Below are 14,871 nucleotides of genomic sequence, written 5' to 3'. Positions count from 1 at the left end.
AGGGCATGCTCAAAATAAGTTTGGATGATTAAGAGGTGTTCTTTAAAGTTTATAAACCACTCACCACAATATCCCACTACAAAGATTTGTGCATAATTACAATGATGGAAGTAGAGGAGTGTGGGTTGGTGGAACCCGATCCACCAAAGACCTCTTCGAACTCTCTAATTAAGCTACCTAAGCTACCAACACTTCAACCCGAAGTGATGCTGATTTATGAGCCTGAGAAGGCTATGATTGAGAAACCTTTTGACCTTGAAAGGTCACACTGAAGTGGTCATAAATAAATAAGAAGATGGCCTCCAAGTAGAAGGAAGAGAATTAAGAAAAATGGTTAAGTATGATGTTGGGTCGTGCCACAACACTAAATCAGGTGCTTCTTGGGAGGCAATCCAAGTTAAGATAGGTGTTTTATTTTCAATATTTTTAGTTTTTACTTCACATAGTTTTTGTTTTTGTTGATTCACAGGTTGATGGAAAGTCTGAGTACCGAAAATCTGAGCTAAGGAGCATAGCGAAGACTGGGTGTAGGGTCTCCTCAAACCCTCTTAATGATCAGAGATGGTACTAGCTAGGCCTAGAGGCCTCAAAGAATATTTCTATCTCTACTTTTGAGTATACTTTAAGGACGAAGTAGATTTTAAACTGTGGGGTAGGGAAATTCCCATTGTTTCGGGTGAAGTGATGTTGTAGGGGTCTTGAGTCTCTGTTATTTTTCTAGTTTTTGGGTAAACTTGAAAAAATTACAAAAAGATTTTATTTAGTTTTATTTTTTTGGGTTATTTTATTTGTTTCACACTTCACCACCTCGTGGTTTTTCTTTTCACTTCTTTTCCATGGGGGTTCCCCTTGAACCCATTATCCTTTTTCTTTTTAGGAGTAAATATTAATTTTTTTTGTTTTAGGTAAGTGAGATATTCTTGTTGGTGCTATGTGTTATCACTTGATGCAAGTGTTTTGGTTGAAAAATCATGTTGACAATGTGAATGACTACTTCTGAGACTCCTAGGCTCATGAATATGACTCTTGTACGTTGTTGGTTTAATGTTCAATTCATGCTATTGTTTGGTTAAGAGTCTATAACGATCCTACTTGTGTTGGACATGTGCCATGTGTGTGTGAGGTATATGTATATTCCTTGTTGCATTTTATGTCTATAACTTGCCTGGAATGTGTGCAAACCGAAATAAAGAGTGTGGGTTTAGAAGATGATATAGGTATTTCTTTAATAGCCACGTTTCATACCTTTTGTGGCCTACCGTTGTGCTGAATCCTAGTTAGCCCCATTAAGCCTCTAACTTGTTTTCTTTGGTAGCCTTATATTTAGTCTGCATCCCATTCTTTGATTGACATTAATTTGAACCAATGCTCATAAGCACTTTAGTGAAAACATAAGAAAGTTGAGTTTGAAAAATAAGAGGAGAAAAGGTGAAAGTAAAGCCCCAAAATAATAGTTATTGGTGTGTACAATTGATTCATTATTGTTGGGAGTGAAAGAAATTAGATCTAAAATTGAATCATGAATTGATAGACAATAATCCCTTCCATATTTTATGTGAATGAGCTTAATGAGGTGGGGCAAGACAAAAGATATGTGTAAATACAAGTGGTGAAATTTGGTTGTTAGAAGTGGATTGAATGAAAAGTGTGATGTATTAAAGAGTTTAGGAAAGATAGTCAATATTACTAGCAAGTATAGTTCCTACCCATCCCTTAGCCTACATTACAACCCTTAAAAACCTTAACATGACCCAAACCAAGGCCTAGTCATGTCAGGTATGTCAAATCCAACAAGGAACGGAGACTACCCCCAATACCCAATCGTTAACCACCCTACACCCAATGTCAGCTGAATTCTGAACATATAACAAGATAGAATTATTGTTCTCATTAAGACTTTAGGAGAGGGTCACAATTATGGCCGACCCAATCGAGTCCAACCGTATCGTACGAACTGCCTAACCATACCAAACCAACCTATATACAATATGCCAAAGGGAATACAAAAACATAATAAAAAAATCAATCCCAAAATGTAATATAATGGAACAGTGAGAAATTGTGTTCAATGACGCTAGCCTCTTAGCTTATTATAATGCCAAGGCTAACAGCAATACCGATCCCGCCCACACCAACCTCCACAGTACCACAAACTCTCTATCAAAAAAATTAAACAAATCTGGTTGGGACGTTTCCCCAACCATGGCCAAAAATAATATCCAAAATAAAAGAAAAATGTTAAAGACATGCACAACATGAAATGATACCTTTCGAAAGGATGTAAGATCACCACTTAATTCCAAATACTAATACCAAATCCGTATGCTAAATTGAATGAGTAGAATGGTCGGTTCCTGCATAGCGTGGGTATACAACCTCCAGTAGATGGGGTTAGCAAATGACCGCTAGCATGAAACTCTGGGTAAGGATAAAATAATTCAAGGTATAAAAACAAGTAAAACCATCCATAATGCATACAACCATACATATATAACTGTCGGGTTTATCATGCACTTAAAACCTTTACCTGGGTTGTATAGCTTGGCTGTCCTAACCACCCACGGGCAATACGGGTTCACCTCTCCCTGTTGAAAGGCCCCAAGTGCGTGAAGCCACACGACCAGGAAATATCCCATGGGATGACTAGTACATCCCTCCAATATAAAACATGACACTCTCAGGTGGTAATCAACACCCCTTATATCGGTAAATATGAGTTTCTGGTTTTGGTCCCCCCGGGATCGCCACCTTTAATGGCTTAGCTACACACCTCTCCATTAATGTCCAATTAAAACCATGTCCAAACAATCCATTTACCATTTATTAACCAAGGCCAATATTATTGATATTGTCATACCACCTCTTACATGCAAGTAATATCTATAGCCAAACCATTTAGGTTAAGGGGAACTTAGGTGCCCTTCCAATTACCATATTAAATCCACCTGAGAGACTTCCATGTTCTCCATAAGTATAACCATTTAACCTTTCCAAACCATTTAAACTATGCATAAATCCTTTGTCCAGTTTAAAACATGCAAGAGTTACATTAAAAATTCAATGCAATAAACATATCTTTATACGCATTTTATCAAATACCTTGGGGGCATAATATAACCAAAACCAATTCCAAAGACCATTAAACCATTACCATACAATCCAATTGTCCAAAACCACCATTAATGCATATAAACGCATAATTAAAACCATAGGAAACCATAACCAAGCATTCAATATCAAAACCCCCAATAATAGTTGAAAAACCATAATCATGAAATAGTAAAACCATGAAATCAATCATATAAACCATGAAGTTAGTTTAAATTAAAATGAGGCAAGAGAATAATGCCTTAAACCAAATAATTGATGGAAGGAAATCACCAAAGCAAGCCCTAAAGTAATCCTTTAGTTGAAATCCTAGCTTTCTTTCCCCAAAATCTCTTGAGAGAATTATGAGATATTTTGGAATAGTTTCTAAGTTTTAACGAATAGAATAATAGGGTAAATAACCTCCTAAGTGTATTAGAATTGTGGGTCCTAATTAGGGTAAGTAGGGAAATATCCAGAATACCCTCACTTAAATCTCTTACAAAACTCATCACACGGATACGACTGATCCATACCAGTCATACCCTCCAATACAATTGGTATCCACTACTCGTATACAAGCCTCCACCCTTGGATGAAATCCTTTCTAGTATAAGACTCATCCAACTAAGTCGTAACCATAGTATATAATCCATACAATAACCCGTATCCCTAGAAAAATGAATATATACCAAGAGGATCAAACATTGTCCATCATAATAGTCCTTGATACGACTCATACCAAGACATTATGACTCACACCTCTAAGTTGTACTCATTCCAGTGACCAAACCATCTCACCAACTAACACAGGTCAGCATACGACAGGACCATACCACTTGTACCCCAGCATACAGCTCGTACCCATGAGTCATATTAGGTTTAAAGAATGGATTTCCAGGAAATTTTCTAAGGGTCAAAACCTAAGATATTTTAGTCTCCCCCATAAGAAATATTTATCCATAAATAACGGACAAAGTAGAGGTAACCACACACAGAGTCATTTGCATTATCAAACATCCCTCTAACAAAGTTTAAAAACAAAGAGGCAAAGATGTTAATCTTTCCTTTAACAAACTCTGAAAATAAATACGTGTTTAAGACACATACCTTCCACATGAATCCCATGAGCCAAAAATAGATGCAGATGCTTATACTTTATGTCCTCTTCCGCTTCCCAAGTAGCTTCTTCCACTTTTTGGTTTCGCCATAAAAACTTAACTAAAGCCACATCCTTGGTCCATAACTGATGAACGTGCCTATCTAATATTTCAATCGGGACTTCTTCATAAGATAGAGAATCTAAAATACCTAATCCTTCCATAGAACAACCAAAGAAGGATCACCAAGACACTTTCTGAACATAGAAACATAAAATACCAAATGAACCAAACTTAAACTAGATGGCAACTCCAAATCATAAGCAGCATTTCCAACTCTCTACAAAATCACATAAGGACCAATGAACTGAGGATCAAGTTTCCCCTTTTATCCAAACCGCACCACTGCCTTCATGGGAGACACCTTGAGGAATACCCTATCCCCAATCTCAAACTCCAAGTCTCTATGACTAATATCTACATAGGACTTTTGGCAACTTTGGGCAGCTTTAAGCCTATCCCAAATCACCTTCACCTTCTCCAGAGTTGGTTTGGGTCTATGGTATATGGATTTGTTTGGTACAGTTGGGTGGTTAGTGCAATACAGTTGGACTCGATTGGGTCGATCACGATTGTAACCCTATTCTAGTGTCTTAATGACAACAATAAAGCTATCTTGTTATATGTTTGAAATTCATCCCATCTAAGGCTTGGTTGGGTTGGGTAACATGGAGCGGTCCTTGGTTTTGGTTAGACTTAGGATTCTCATTATGACAAGGCCCAGGGTCGGTTCGAGTCAAGTTGGTATCAGAGCTTTAGGTTCATGGTTAACTAGGAAGTCCACAAAGCCATGTCTAGTAGAATCTGTTTTAGGGGTATGAAGCGTGCTACACTCATAAGAGAGAGGTTGGAAGACATTTAGGAATATTTTAATTTCTTGGTATTCTATCTTCAAGCTTGATTTCTCAATCCTAGAATCTCCTCTAATCCTTGTTAGTTTGTTTTTCAGATCATGCCTCCTAGATCTGGAACATAAGGAAATTCTTCCATCCTATCTAGGGATAATGTTGAAGGGGTACGTCCTACATCTAGAGTATATCTTCGATCTTGTGGTCCTATTCATGATAGTGCTGGATTTCCTACTATTCTAGCTTGTTTTTCTCAGGTCCCTCAGGGCAATGTGACAAATGCAGAATTTTTTCAGTCTATTCATGTCATTGCCCAATTAGTTGCTACTCAGGCTGAGCGGGGTACGACTAGTGCTTTGTCTGCTGAGGCCACAAGGGTTGGTCAATTTATGAAAATAAGTCCTCCAACTTTTACTAGGGTAAAGACGGAGAAGAATCCACAGGGCTTCTTGGATGAGATGGAAAAGATTTTTTGGGTGATGCAGGCCACTCATGTAGAGGGATCTAACTTTTTACCTTATCATCTTAAGGATGTTGCTTATCAGTGGTATGATGAGTAGGATAAGAATAGAGGTGATATGAAAGAGAAAGAGTTATCGGAGGCTTTTCCTAATGCCTTCATGGATCGTTTCTTTCCTCAATAGTTGAGGGAAGTAAAGATAGAGGAGTTTGTGAACCTCAATCAAGGGATGATTTCTTAAAGGAATATGGTTTAAAGTTCCATTAGCTATCAAGGTATGCTCCTAACTTAGTAATTGATATGAGGTTGAGAATAAAAAAGTTTGCTTTTGGGTTGAATAGAGATTTGATCCTGGAGAGAAACACTATCTTATTGATTAAATATATGGGCATCTCAAGGTTGACTATTTATATGCAGTAGGTTGAGGATGAGAAGAGAAAACAAATGAAGTTTGGCGATAGGCAGAAAAAGTGGAATAGGTTTTTTGACCAGGGAGGTTCTCAATCTCAAGGTGGTAGAGATGGTGGCAAGTGGAAGAAAAAGAAGTGGGGGGAGTTCGGGATCCTTTTCTGCCAGTGCTTCTTACCCATAACAGTCGAGAGATAGATGCCATCAAGGTGGTGACAATTCTTAGGCACAGGTTTCCAAATTTCAGGTGAGCATAGGTCAGTTAGTTTTTTCATATCCTTCTCATCGATTTTGTGGTCGTACTCATTGAGGTTATTATAAAGAAAGAATGGAAAAGGTATTCATGTGTGTTTAGGTAGGGCATCGACACAGGGATTATCCAATCAATAAGGTTGCAACAGAGGCAAATAAGATTTCTGTGGCTTTATCTTTTGCTCCTGCACCTAGTAGTGTGGCATCTATTTTTGTTACTGCTCCTGGTTCTAGTTTTGCTCAGAACGAGTTGTGTGCTTTGGCATACCGACAAGAATTTAAGGCATCACAAGATGTCGTTAGTGGTACATTATAACTTTTCTCTTGTGACGTATATTATTTTCTTGATCTAGCATCCACTATTTCTTATGTGACTCCATATGTGGCTATGTATTTTGGTTTTGATCCAGAATTTATCTCAGATCCTTTTTTGGTTTTAACCCCAATAGATGACTCAATTATTGCTAAGAGAGTCTATAGAGGGGTATGACAACTGTTGGTGGCAACCAGAGCTTGGCGAATCTATTTAATTTAGATATGGTAGATTTTGATGTAATCCTAGGTATGGAATGGTTACATTCTTGTTATGCATTTGGGATTGTCGGACCCGTAGGGTTATCTTTAAGTTCCCTGGTGAACCGGTTATATAATAGGAAGGTAGTTCCTTAGCTCCTAGGAGGAGGTTTATTTCTTATTTTAGATCTTGGAGGTTAATCTCTAATGGTTGTTTTTCTTACTTGATTTGGGATAAAGATTCTAACTCGGAAGGTCCTTCTTTGTCTTCGGTCCCTTTGGTAATGAATTTCCAGAAGACTTTTTGGAAGATCTTCTTTGTGTTTCTCTCTATAGGGAAATAGAGTCTGGTATTGATTTGCTTCTGGACACTCGTCTAATTTTTATTCCTCCTTATAGAATGGCTCTAACTGAGTTGAGAGAACTTAAGAAGAAATTTAATGATCTTCTAGATAAGGGGTTTATTCATCTTAGTATTTCTCAATGGGGTGCATCGGTGTTGTTTGTGCATAAGAAGGATGGTTCCCTTCGGATGTGCATTGACTACATGCAGTTGAACAAGGTGTTGGTCAAGAACAAGTATCCTCTTCCTTAGATAGATGATATTTTTGACCAGTTATAGGTTGCCATGTTCTTCTCTAAGATAGATCTTCGGTCTGGGTACCATCAGCTTAAGATTAGGGAGGTAGATATCCCTAAGACGACTTTTTGTTCTTGGTATGGGCATTTTGAGTTCTTGATGATGTCATTTGGGTTGACTAATGCCCCGACAGCATTTATGGACTTGATGAATAAGGTGCTCAGGTAGTATTTAGATCTCTTCGTCATTATGTTTATTGATGACATTCTAGTTTATTTGAAGAGTAGGGTAGATTATGCTAATCACCTCTGTGTAGTGTTTCATACCTTAATGGAACAATAGTTGTATGCCAAGTTCTCTAAGTGGGGGTTCTAGTTAAATATTATGAATTTATTTGGTCAAGTTATTTCTAGTGAAGGGATCATGGTGGATTCGTAAAGGGTTGCTTTGGTAAAAAGGTGGCCTAGGCCCACAACTCTATCTGATATAAAGATTCTTGAGTTTATCCAGGCATTATAGGAGGTTTATGGAAAGTTTTTCTTCGATAGCTACTCCTTTGACTAAGTTGACTCAAAAGATGGTTAAGTTTTCATGGTCGGATGCTTGCGAAGGGTGTTTTTAGAAGTTAAAGGATAAGTTGACTTCAGCTTCAATCCTAACCTTTGTAGAAGGCAATGATGGGTTTATGGTTTATTGTGATGTATCTCGGGTAGGTCTTGGTTTTCTTTTGATGCAGCATGGGAAGGTGATTGCCTATTATTCTAGGTAGTTGAAGGTACATGAGAGGAATTATCCTACTCATGATTTGGAGTTGTTGGTGGTTGTGTTCACTTAGCAGCATTATTTGTATGGTGTTTATGTGGATATCTTTTCTGATCACAGTAGTCTTCAGTATGTGTTCACTCAGAAAGAGTGTAATCTCAGGCAAAAGAGGTGGCTTGAGCTTCTCAAGAATTATGATATGAGTCTTCACTACTACCTAGGTGAGGATAATGTGGTTATTAATGCTCTTAGCAGGATATCCATCGGAATTTTAGCTCACATAGAGGAAGGGAAGAGAGAATTGGTGTAGGATATTCAGTGTTTGGATAATCTTGGAGGTCATCTCTTGGACTCTAAGGATGGTGGTGTGACAGTGCAAGAAGTGGTTCAATAGTTTCTTGGTTCAGAGATTAAGGAGAATCAAGTGCTAGATCCTATCTTGATGAAAATCAAAAATGGAATTGGTGGGCAAAAGGTAGTGGTTTTTGATATTAGTGGTGATGGTACTTTACGACACCAAGGGAGGTTGTGTGTTCCTAATGTCGAAGGGCTATGGCAAAAGGTTTTGGCTGAGTAACATGAGTCACGGTATATTGTTCATCCTGCCTCAGCTAAGATGTATCATGATCTCAAGGAGATCTATTGGTGGAATGGCATGAAGAGAGATGTGGTTGATTTCGTGGCAAGGTATATAGTGTGTCAAGCGGTTAAGGTTGAGCACATGAAGCCAGGAGGGTTGTATTAAGAAATTGATTTTCCTGAATGGAAATGGGAAGTGATTCTTATGGACTTTGTGAATGATCTTTCTCGGACTCAGAATCAGTATGATTCAATTTGGGTCATCGTGGATAGGATGACCAAGTCTACGTATTTCTTGCCTGTGTGGAATACCTTTTTGGCGGAGGATTATATGTGGTTGTATCTTCAGGAGATTATGAAGATGAATGGGGTACCTATTTCGATTATCTCTGATCGTGATGCATAGTTTAGATCTCATTTCTGGCGGTCTTTCTAGAAAGGGTTAGGGACTAAGGTTAGTATAAGTACTTTTCATTCGCAGTCGGATGGGCAAGCGGAGAGAACTATTCAGAACATAGAAGATATGATTCGGGCCTGTGTGATTGACTATGGTGGCAATTGGGGTTAGAATCTTCATTTAGTGGAGTTTACTTACAATAATAGCTATCATTCGAGTATTGGTATGGCTCCTTTCGAGGTATTGAATGGTAGGATTTGTAGATCTCCTATTGGGTGGTTTGAGCTTGGAGAAGCGAACATGTTTGGTCCTGATTTGGTTTTTAAGGTAATAGAGAAGGTGAAAGTGATTCGGGATAGGCTTAAAGCTACCCAAAGTTGCCAAAATTCCTACGCGGATGTTAGGCGTAGAGACGTGGAGTTTGAGGTCGGGGATAGGATGTTCCCCAATGTGTCTCCCATGAAGGGAGTGGTACAGTTTGGACGAAAGGGGAAACTCGGTCCCAGTTCATTGGTCCTTATGTGATTTTGCGGAGAGTTGGCAATGTTGCTTATGAGTTGGAGTTGCCATCTAGTTTAAGTTTTGTTTATCTGGTCTTTCATGTTTCTATGTTGAGGAAGTGTCTTGGTGATCCTTCTTCGGTTGATCCATTGGAAGGATTGACTATTACTGGCAAGTATAGTTCCTACCCATCCCTTAGCCAACATTACAACCCTTGAAAACCTTAACATGACCCGAACCGGGGCCTAGTCGTGCCGGGTATCTCAACTTCAACAAGGAGCAGAGACCACCCCCAATACCCAACCTTTAACCATCCTACACCTTATGTCAGCTGAATTTCGAACGTATAACAAGATAAGACAATATAAGTTTAAAGACAAAAAAGTAGGTCTATAACCATAGCCAAACGACCACAACCAAAAATCTAACCCCAGTGCCAATCCTAATGTCAATACTAATACCAATACGAACACTAATACTGACACCAACCATGCCCATAATATTTCAACAAAGCCTCTGACCAGAATCAAGAAACATCCGATCGGGACATGCCCCCGACCAAAGCCATAACCAAATCCATTGAAATAACAAAAATGAAAAGAAGTTCATAACATGAAATGGAGTCTTACGGAGTATGGAAGCTCATCACTTTAATATGACTCAAAGATATCCCCAAATCCAAGTTACTGAGTAGGAGAAATGGTAGTATGGGTGGTTTCTGCATCGCATGGTGATACAGCACCCGAACATGGTTAGCAGGGTAAACTCTAGCATGTAACCCAAGGATAAAGATAAAATAATTCCATCAATTTGTAACCAAATCAAATAACCATATACAATAACATATATACATATATACTGTGTCGAGATAGGGAACATGACACGGCCCAAAATTGTGCAATGTTATATAAGCATCTCAAACCCAACTTGGACCAAAGATCGCCCTAATAACCCAACCTAACCATCAAATCAATCCGCAAGGGGTCGAATGAACACCAATCCTGAGTTAAGAAAGTGGAAACGATACTAATAATCATAACTTAGATGATGCCTAAGCATTTTATTTACAACAACATACTAGTCCAACTAACCCAAGTCCACAGTCACCACAAAGCCTCTACAAATCCTATGTCTAATAAATGTTGTGACATGCCACCTATAATAGCCAACACCAAGAAAAAATAAGTTTATAACATAAAATAAAGAATATGAAATGTATACCTTCTGAAGAATGGAAGCTCACCACTGTGATGTCAACACACAATCTTCCCAAACACTTGGTCACAACGCAGGAAGAGAAGAAGAAGATCTGGCCCCTATCTCGTATGGGCAAATAGAGTTCGGAGATGGTTAGTGGTTGGAGCTCTAGCATGTAACTCAATGATAAGGATAAAAGAGTGCATTTGTTCAAAACCAAATCATCATATGCAACAACATTCACATATGTATAGGCATATATAAAGATACATATACATAATGTTATGTAACATGCCAAATCATGGAACAAGTCAAAACATTCATTCCTGAAACATTCATTCATGAGACACGGAGTGAAGGACTTCCAAACTCCCACCCTTCGATTTTTAGAACCTTAAACTTCTCTGTTACAATAGACGGGAGGACCCAAACCTCAAGCCATCACATTTTATATATAATAAGTGGAACCAACATATCTTATATGGAAAATAGACATGAACCACAAGCCATCACATATTATATGGTAAGTGGATCCAAGCCACAAGCCTTCACACATTACATGGTAAGTGGATCCGAACCACAAACCGACACACATTACAAGGTAAGTGGACCCAAACCACAAACTTTCATACATTATATGGTAAGTGGACCTGAACCACAAACCCTCACACCTTACATGGTAAGAAGACTCGAACCACAAACCGACAACATTACATGGTAAGTTAACCCAAACCACAAACCTTCGTACATTACATGGTAAGTGGACCCAAACCACAAACCTTCGCACATTATATGGTAAGTTAACCCGAACAACCAACCTTTACATCTTACATGGTAAGTGGACCCGAACCACAAACTAACACACATTACATAATAAGTGGACCCGAACCACAAACCTACGCATATTAGATGGTAAGTGGACCCGAACCATAAATCTTCGCACTTTATATGGTAAGTGGATCCGAACCACAAAACATTGCACCTTATACGGTAAGTGGATCCAAACCACAAATCAACACATTTACATACTAAGTGGACCCAAACCATAAACCTTCGCACATTAGATAATAAGTGGACCCAAAACACAAAATTTCACGTTAGGCAAGGGACTCGAACCACAAGCCATCATATCATTATTACTAGTCGACATTTGAACTCGTAAGCACTCAAACCCATTTGAGAACTTCAAGCCACCAAGGCTACATTTCAATACCATAGACAACAATGTGATCTTTACCAATCCATTTGATCACTATTCATTTAGATAGGCCAATGCCTTAGTTCATACCACGATGCAAGTTCATTTATGGTCATCAAGACCTTTACAAACCAATCATTCCATATTAACATTCTTACACTCACATTTTAGTTTAAACATAATTCAAGTTTATATTTATGGACTATAACCCATTTAAACAACCAACTACCAAGGACATCCATTAAATCATTATATGTCTAACAAGGCCTTTACCAATAATTTACTAAGAATTCCTATTCATTTTAAAAATATCTTATCTCATTAATACTCACTAGACCAATACTATCATTTAATAAACTATTAAGAAGTGACCAGTCAGTTCTCGTAGATATTTTCACAAACACCTTGAGGGCATGCTTTTATCAAGACCAAAACCAAAGTAGAAATCATAAAATTTAGGGTTACTCATAACCCATTTGTTAAATCATGATCAACAAGCACCCACATGTAAAAACTAGCATAACCCATCCCCGGGCCTTGTCATAATAGGTATCCCAAGTCTATCCAGGATTGGGGTCTCCTCCTATTACCCATCCCAACCACCTATATCCAGCCTTAGAAGGGTTAAATTTTAAACATATAACAAGATAGCATTATTGATCTCATTAAGACACTGGGATAAGGTCACAACCGTGACCAAACTAATCAAGTCCAACCGTACCGCACCAATCGTACAACAGTACCAAACCAATCCATAGACCATAAACCAAATAGAATACCAAAACATAATATGAAAATCATTCCAAAAATGTAATATGTTGTAACAGTGAGAAATTTTGTCCAATGATGCCAGCCTCTTAGCTTATTCTAATGCCAAAGCCGACATCAATATTGATACTGCCCATACCAACCCTCAGAAGTACCACAAAGCCTCAATCCAAAAGAGTAAACAAATTGATTAGGACGTGCCCTCAATCATGGCCAAAACCAATATCCAAAATAAAAGAAAAGTGTCAAAGACATCAATAACATGAAATGATACCTTTTGAAAGGATGGAAGCTTACCACTTAAGTCCAAATATTGATACCAAATCCGCATGCTAAATAGGAGGAGTAGAATTAACGGTTCCTGCATGGCGTGGGTATACAACCACCAGTAGATAAGGTTAGCGAATGACCGCTAGCATGAAACTCAGGGTAAGGATAAAATAATTCCAGGTATAAAACCAAGTAAAACTATCCATAATTCATAGAACCATAAATATATAAGTGTCGAGAAAAGGTACCAGGCTTAGCAGGCACTTAAAACCTTTACATGGGTTGTGTAGCTTGGTTGTCCTAACCACCCACAAAAGATATGGGTTCAGCTCCCCCTACAGAAAGGGCCCTAGTTCGTGTAGCCGCATGACCAGGGAATATCCCATAGGATGACTATTACATCCCTCCAATATAAAAGGTGACACTCATACGTGGTCATCAAGACCCCTCATATCAGCAAATATGAGTTTCCAATTTTGGCCCCCCCCTAGGATGGCCACCTTCAATGCCTTAGCTGCATACTTCGCCATTAATGCTCAATTAAAACCATGTCCAAAAAATTCATTTACCATTTATTAACCAAGGCCAATATTAGTGGTATTTTTCATACCACCCCTTACTTGCAAATAATATCCATAGCCAAACTATTTAGGTTAAGGGGACCTTAGGTGTCCTTCCAATTACCATATTAAATCCACTTTGAAGACTTCCATGTTCTCTACAAAAATAACCATTTAGGTTTTATCCTTTCCAAACCATTTAAACTATGCATAAATCCTTTGTCTAGTTTAAAACATGTAGGAGTTCCATTAAAAGAAGTAAATGCAATGAACATATCTTTATAAATATTTTATCAAACACCTTTGTGCATAATATAACAAAAAATAATTCCAAAGACCATTAATCCTTTACCATGCAATCCAATTGTCCAAAACCACCATTAATGCATATAAAAACATAATTAAAACCATAGAAAACCATAACCAAGCATTCAATATCAAAACCCACACAATAGTTGAAATATCATAATCATGAAATAGTACAACTATGAAATCAATCATATAAACCATTCCTTTAGTTAAAATTACAATGAGGGAAGATAATAATGCCTTATATCAAAGATTTGATGGATAAAAATCACCAAAGCAAGCCCTAAAGCAATATTTTAGTTAAAACCCTAGCTTCCTTTCCCTAAAAACTCTCAAGAGAATTATGAGATGTTTTGGAATAGATTCTAAGTGTTAACGAATAGAATATTAGGGTAAATAACCTTAAAAGTTTATTACAAGTCGTGGGTCCAATTTAGGTTAAGTAAGGAAATATCCAAAATACCCTCACTTAAATCCCTTACAAAAATTCACAGGGATACGACTGACCCATACGAGTCGTACCCTCCTATACGATCGGTATCCACCACTCGTATACAAGCAACTTAAAAAAACACTAGAATGGTGGGATGGTTTGTTCACTGGTTAGCATACGATAGTCGGATGGTTTCATCACTGGAATAGGTATGACTTAGACGTGTAAGTTGTAAGGTCATGGTTTGAGTCGTATTAAGGACTATTATGGTAGGAAATATTTGATCCTTCTGATATTTATTCTGCCAAGGATACGGGTTATGGGTATGAATCGTATATTATGGTTACGACTTAGTTGGATGAGTCATATACTGGACAATGTTTGGTCCAAGGGTTGTGGGTTTTATATGAATGGTGTATACCGATCAAAATCCCTTAGTTGAAACCCTAGCTTCCTTACCCCAAAAGCTCTTGAGAGAATTATGAGTTGTTTTGGGATAGTATCAAAGGGTTAACAAATAGAATAATTAGGTAAATAACCTCCTACGTATATTAGAAGTTGTGGTTCTTAATTAAGGTCAATAGGGAAA

At 37.9% G+C, this 14,871-nt stretch overlaps 1 pseudogene; it reads left to right on the top strand.

Annotated features, from left to right (window-relative positions):
* Positions 1-10,778: 10,778 nt before the first annotated feature.
* Positions 10,779-14,871, top strand: part of LOC107874097 — a 46,557-nt pseudogene continuing 42,464 nt past the window's right edge.

The sequence above is a fragment of the Capsicum annuum genome, chromosome 6 (genome assembly GCF_002878395.1).
Source record: "Capsicum annuum cultivar UCD-10X-F1 chromosome 6, UCD10Xv1.1, whole genome shotgun sequence".
Classification (NCBI taxonomy): Eukaryota; Viridiplantae; Streptophyta; class Magnoliopsida; order Solanales; family Solanaceae; genus Capsicum; species Capsicum annuum.
The sequence above is the reverse complement of the archived record's forward strand: the minus strand, read 5'-3'. Positions and strand labels throughout refer to the sequence as shown.